Source organism: Balaenoptera musculus, chromosome 2, assembly GCF_009873245.2.
Source record: "Balaenoptera musculus isolate JJ_BM4_2016_0621 chromosome 2, mBalMus1.pri.v3, whole genome shotgun sequence".
NCBI lineage: Eukaryota > Metazoa > Chordata > Mammalia > Artiodactyla > Balaenopteridae > Balaenoptera > Balaenoptera musculus.
The window spans coordinates 32,202,479-32,209,460 of record NC_045786.1 but is presented as its reverse complement, the minus strand read 5'-3'; positions in this window follow the sequence as shown (position 1 = coordinate 32,209,460).

Genomic DNA, 6,982 nt, shown 5'->3' with positions numbered 1-6,982 from the left:
TTTTCATTGGCACTTTCTCAATTAGTTTTACAACCCCATGAATACAGAGGCATGCATCCTTTACCCTATTGTATACAAGAAGGGCAAAAAAAACAGTTTCAAATATTTACCTAAGGGCACAGTGCCAGCGGGGGCAGGGTGGGTGGGTGGGTGAAGAATAACAATAATTATAACAGTTCCCCACCCCTACCCCCCAAGTGGATGCTTCCAGGTACCAGAGCAGGTAACTGGGACCCCTCCCTGCACTCAGGGCTGCGTCCCTCTGTAGTCTCAGATCAATGAATCTTTTGTTTCAGAGGCTTCCCAGCAAAGAGCTCAGCCCCCTCCTCCCCTCCGGCCGGAGCAGTTCTATTTTTATTTCTGGTCATTGCAATATGGCTTATGTCCCAGCCGGTGACTGTGCTCTGGGTTGCCAGGCTCCTTGGCAGCGGCCCTAATTCGGGAGCAGAGATCTGCCCAGTGCAGGGACAGCCTGCAGGCCTGCCTGGAGGAGCCCAGATGATTCACGCTGGCCCATCCTTGGACGATGTAAAATTGTCCAACGTTTCACACCTGAAGCAAATATGGAAGAAAGAGACAACCCCAGAGGTCCCACTACCTAGTTCTAATCCTAAGTAATGTTATGTTGAAGGTAACTGGTGAAAGCCTCTTGGGGCCTTTCTGAGCCACCCCGCCCTGTCCTCCCTGCATCCTCTGTACTCCTGGCCAGTGGGTACCGATGCTCGAGGAACAGGGTCATTGCTCCACGTGTTTCCCAGCTCTCACAAGCTTGATGCTATGGAAGCCTTCCTGTTTGCAGCTTGCTTTCTTTGTGCAGCACTGTTTTTGGATATTGTAAGGTTAATGCCCTCAGTTCTGCATGGCGCCATTGCACGGATGTGCAGGCAGCCACTGGTTATGTCCCTTCTCACGTGGGCGCACGTGGGGACCTTTGGGCGTGTCCGGGTTTTGCTCTCCCCGAAGGCACTGCCATGAATGCTGGTGGACGTCTCCTGGGGGTGAGGATGGGGTGCTCCCCAGCTTAGCTTGGGCAAACTTTTAGCCTCACACAAGTGCTATTGTGATTTTAATTCCAAACATTATACCTGAGTTTTGAAAATTCAGAGAATTAACCAGAATAAGTAAGCAAAAATAATCTATTTTTCACTACCTAAAGATAACAACTGCTTGACTTTTATGTCTTTTACCAGTATTTTTTCTGTGCATATAAATATGTAATCACAATTATATAGCTGTAGAGAACATTTTTTTAAGGTTTTTAAAAAAAATTTATTTTATGTATTTATTTATTTTTGGCTGCGTTGGGTCTTCGTTGCTGCGCGCGGACTTTCTCTAGTTGCGGCGAGCGGGGGCTCGTTGCGGTGCGTGGACTTCTTATTGCGGTGGCTTCTCTTGTTGCGGAGCACGGGCTCTAGGCACCTGGGCTTCAGGAGTTGTGGCTCCTGGGCTCTAGAGCACAGGCTCAGTAGTTGTGGCGCACAGGCTTAGTTGCTCCACGGCATGTGGGATCTTCCCGGACCAGGGCTCGAACCCGTGTCCCCTGCATTGGCAGGTGGATTCTTAACCACTGCGCCACAGGGAAGCCCTAGAGAACATTAAAAAAAAATAAAATGTGTGGAATTCCCTGGCAGTCCAGTGGTTAGGACTCTGCGCTTTCACTGCCGAGGGCCCCGGTTCAATCCATGGTCGGGGAACTAAGGTTCCACAAGCCGAGTGATGCAGTCAAAAAAAAAAAAAAGTCATTATATTTTGCATGTTGTTTTATAACCTGCCTTTTCATTTAATAATATAGTGAATATTGGGCATATTGGACATCACATAGCTCATTTAACTAACCCCCTATTCCTATTGATACTATTTTAAACATTTTGGTAATTTTAACAGATAACTTTAACTTTTTTATTATTTATTTTTATTTATTATTTAATTATTATTGTTATTTATTATTATTTAATATTTGCTGCATTCATAAGAATATATGTAATGGAAGTGTGAGTTTCGACCCCCACCCCAGGGAGGGCTCATCATGGCCGACGCTTGCTGTGTGTGCCTCCCCAGCCCGTGTACCCCACCGCCGAGAATTTGAGGGTTGCACTTCCACTGCAGTCAAAGGCCACACACTAGCAGCTGTGTCCCCAGAGTGGAAGGTTCACATAAGAAATTCCCCAGACTGTGGCTGGGAGAGAGCTGCGGAGCCCTGGATGAGCCACCCTCCAGGCTGGTCCACACAGTTAACACTCTGGAATGTGCTTATGGTTAGAAAGAGCAGGACAAGTGAGGGGAGTGGCTTCCGCTCATCAGGGCCCGAGCTCAGTACCTATTTTCCCGAAGGAGTAATGGATCACTAAGCAGTAGCCCTTGTGTGACTGGTGTGTGTGTTGACAACACTTCCTAGGAGGTCCAAGGGGAAGCCTGTTGATTATGCAAATCATATTGGTATTTATTGTTGGTACTCACCCAGGACTCCTGTGGAATTCATAAATAACTCGTTGCCCCACTGTTGATGCTGGGAATGGAAGACACTGTGATGGGGGCAGGGGCTACAGGCTAAGCCCAGAGCACCGCTTCTCTGGGCCTCTCTCTCCCATGAATGAGGGTGACCACGACGTGAAACTAACTAGGGCCCTGTGCCTCCGGCACCATCTCCATCAACACCTGCCGGTCCTGGGGCCGCTGCTGCGGGTTGTCTGTTCCACGAGGCTGCAGCCGGGTGCTGTCACTGGGTCAGGATGCTTTCCACTTGGAAAGCCTTCGGAGTGGTGCTAATGGCTGAAAGTTTATCATAGGATAGAGGGGGCTTGACTCGGGGCACTGAGCCACCCACGTCCCCAGAATAAGTTACACAGTCTAACCTGTTACTCAAGGCCCTCTGCTGTGAGCCCGGCTCACCGAAGGCCAGCCCACACCCCAACAGGACTGCCAAGGCCATGGGGAGATAGTTTCGGATTTCCCCCTGAAAAATACTGCAGCCCTCCCTTTGCCTCCTGATCAGGCTCCCCTGCAGAATGCAGATCCCTGCCGCCCCCCCTCCCCGCCCCCCGCAGCGGGGCGCTCACGGCCTGCGGGCCAGTGCCAGGCGATGGGAAATGCTCAGCCAGCCTCTGCCCTCCGGGAGGACTCGCCCTGCACCAGATGCCAGCCCACTACCTGCTCAAAGGCAGCTCTCTGGTCATCCCCACCACGGGAGACCTGAAGCAGGCCAGGCTGGCCCGGCGGGGTCTCCCCCTTATTCTGGGGTCTCCCCCTTATTCGGTGAGATGGGTCTGTCGCAGCCGGGAGCAGCACATGCCCACTGTCAGCTCTGGTCAGGGACGTGCTGTCATCCTGCTGGCTGTTTTGAATTCTGTTAACCAATACATCACCTAGTGCACCCCACGCCTCTGTGCAAACTCCCCCCATGCCCTCAGCGCTGCACCTAACTGCCTTCAGTTTGACCTTTTAATCTGACACCTGGTCACTGCCCAGGGCTGAGGTCCTGTCCCCACAAACCCTCCCCCACACTGCTTACGTGCTCTGTTTGTGGACACGCACGAGTAAATCTGCTTTTCAAGCACCGGGAAAACCTATTGTTTATTTTCTTCCTTCTACACCACTGGGGGCCTCTCTGGGTCTCTAGGGAGCCCAGGTTCCTGAAATGGAGGCTTCCTGAACGCCAAGCACCACCCCCATCTTTTGGAAAGGAACCCCAGCAGAGCCCTCGACCTCTTTCAAACCTTTGCTGTGACATCAGGACTGATGGCTGCTCTTTCCCATCAATGTTTTTGAAGCTTTTGGGCTCTCAGCACACAATTATTTATGGAAGCGGCTCCGTCTCGCGTGCTGCTGTCCGGGGAGTTCTGAGCAACCAGGAACCGTCTCCAAGAAGGTGCAATCACGGCCGTCCTGGGAACACGCTCCCAAGACCGGGCTGGCTCCACACGTCTCGGCACCAGAAAGACTTTTGTTTGAAAACGGGTGCTTGTTTCCCTGACAGTTCAGTGTGTGCCAGGGGCCATTCCCTTCCCACCCCTCCTCCTTGTCCGTAACGAAGAAAACAAGCTCTCATCAGGAAACGCCTGCCGGTGTGGATGGAGCTTTAGGAAAAAGCATGTTTCGTCCACTGCAAGGCCTTCCGTTGTTGCTATTTTACGTTTCTTCATGGTTTTCATGTAGCCTATGTATGAAGAAGAGGTGATAAGAATCACAGTCCTGGGTCTGTGCCTGGTAGGGCTGCGACCGTGGGGCAGAAGCACAGCCGTGGTCCAGGCCCTCTCCCTGCCCTGCCCGTCTTGGAAAGGCCCTGCTTCGGAGAGCGGCTGGGGCAGTTCATGACCACGGGAGATTTAAGTGGGCTCTGGCATCAACAGATGCTGTCCCTCCCCCCAGATCCCGGGGACCCCTGGCCCTGTCTCCACAGTGCCAGGCTGGCCCCCGTGGCAGAGCAGTTCGGGGTCAGTCTCTAAGGCTGACCTGGGGGACCTAGGTGAGCTGCATATAGGGCATTTTCTGGACAAGCGCTATGCCCTGCACGGGAACCTGCCTTTCTTTTCAGCGCTCCTGGGGATTGAGGCTGAGCTTTCTGTGGGGTGGGAGGGGGAATGTGATGAGCCGAGGGCCCGGGGGGAGTAGATGGCCAGAAGAGCACTCACCCCCTGCAAAGCCTTCTCCCTCTCCCCGTGTTAAGGCCTGCCAGTTCCAGGCTGGTGTCCGCCCCGCAGCCAACTACGTCCAACTGCTTGAGCTGGGTCATTTCAGTTCCCTCCCCTCCCAGAGCCTCTCCAAGGCATGCCCATCAAAGGACCAGCTCTGGCAAATAAAATAATGAATCATAAATTTTATTTCAAAATGTAAACGTCACTAAACATGCATACACGTTAAAACAATAAAATTTACAATTTAGTTATTTTTTTTCTTTTTGCATAGGACATCATTACAATATAGAATCTATGCCTTACAAAATACATACAAAGTTTTATCCGAGCAAGCCAAGGCCAGATTGGGAACTGTACAACTGTAATACTTCACTGTAGTGATCCAGGAAAGACGAAACATGGCCTTCGGAAGCATGGTGTGGTGCTGGTTAAAAAAAACAACAAAAGTTCCTATGGAAAAGGAAAACACGTGCTCGATGGAAATGATCTTGGACCCTTGGATTCTACCTTGGGATTTTGGCAAACAATTCCAGAGAAGCTCCATCAATGGCTTTGGGAGGAGGAGGGGCCCTTTGTGCAGAGTCCGGGGGCGGCAGAGACCCGGCGTGCACCCAGCCCACGCACACAGCAATTCCCGGCCCCGTGGGAGCCACAGCGGCCCGCGCCCGACAACCCACAGCTGCTCGGGAGCGACGCCTCCAGCCCCCAGGGTCCTCGGCACTTGGCACAAGGGACCTCCAAGGTGAGGCGAGGGAGCAAAGCCTCCCACCCACACACCCAGACAGGCACCCTGACCCGGAATGGACGCCTCCCCCCGGGTGTCTGAGCCACACTGGGAGTGGCCCCCTGCTCCATGGGAGGCAGGCTGCGGAGGGAGGAGTCTGGCCTGGGAGGCGTCCCTGGGTGCGTGGGAGAGACGGCCTTCACCCAGACCTGTGGTTGCCGGGCAGGCATTCAGCTTGGTTTCCAAACGAGCACGTGCAGCAGCCTGTCGCCATGTCACTAGAAGACGTCCCGAGCCCTGAGAGAAAGCTGCTTATGCGGCCCCGCCGCCCCCCACATCCTGTGTCCCCCACAGGGAATGCAGATGCGCGGGCAGGGGAAGCCACTTTCTCCCATCCTGTTCATCTTTAAATAAAAGGAGTAAGGTTTTAAAGCTGCATGAGAAGGGGAGAGGCTGGGTGGGGTCAGGGGAACACTGCAAGTCCAATACCTCGATGGGGGTCAGTAGAAACCAAGTGTGGCCCCGGCTCACGTCCCCACCAAATCCAACTCTTCTGATGAGAGACAGAGTAGCAGGTGGGGGAAGGGCCTCTCCCTAAACGGTGTTCAGGCATTAATCAGTAGTAAGCTGGATTGTGCATCCAATTCTGGTACAAAATTCTCTGGGATGTGTCTGGGACAAACCTTTGAAACTCAGCCAGCCTCAGAATCGGGAAAATCAGTTACAGGACCTGGCTTTTCCCAGGGTGATCCTGAATTCAAAAAGTGTTAGCCCACACCCTTGATTTTAGCTTTGGAAAATACGGTCACCAGAATCGCACGTGGAATCTTTGGACAGAAAGATGTGGGTGACCTGCAAAGCATTTCTTACCGGCTGCAACGTGACAGATATCAGGCCCTTCAAACCTTCCAGCACTCAGTCTTTAAATGACTTTGGAAAAAGGGTTTAAAAAAAAAAAAGTGAAGCTGTCAGAAGTCAAAAACATCAGGTAGCCTTGTAAACACAGCCGAAACCAGGGTTGAGAAATGAGGGGACGCTATTGCTCAGATCACGCTTCCCTGTTTGGTGGCCCTCTCGTTTGCTGAGCTCTAGGGGCAGTCCCTGGGGCGTGCTTTGACGCTGGCAGCCACCTTAGCACCTGCTTCTGGCAAGAAAAGCGGCCAGTCTTCTGGAGACACTGGGCTGGGGGGGAGGAGACTTGGAGACCCCGCTTCTGCCACTTCACTTGGACCCAGAAAGCCACCAGCCCTGTCTGCGTGTCCCTAAAAGAGGGCTGGGGGCCACCCGTGGCCCAGCTGTCTGTCCCCACCTCCAAATCACCTTCCCTGGTCTGAGCTGCGACCCAGGTCATGGGGAGGTCTGGGGACCCCAGTGCTGCTGAAGTTTGCACCTGGAGGCTGCACCCTGGCGAATCCTGCACCTGCCCGGATGCGTGGCCTCAGAATAAAGGGGGGTCGTGCACCCGAGAGCCGTGGTGGGGTGCAGCAGGATGTAGGTAGGCACCTCCAGGACCACATTCCCATCAAGGGCATCACTGCCATTCCTACATAGCACCCAACAGGAGAGGACCCCAGGGCCTTCGTGGAAGGGGCTGCGTTTTTCCCGATGGCTGTAGAATAGGGTAGGT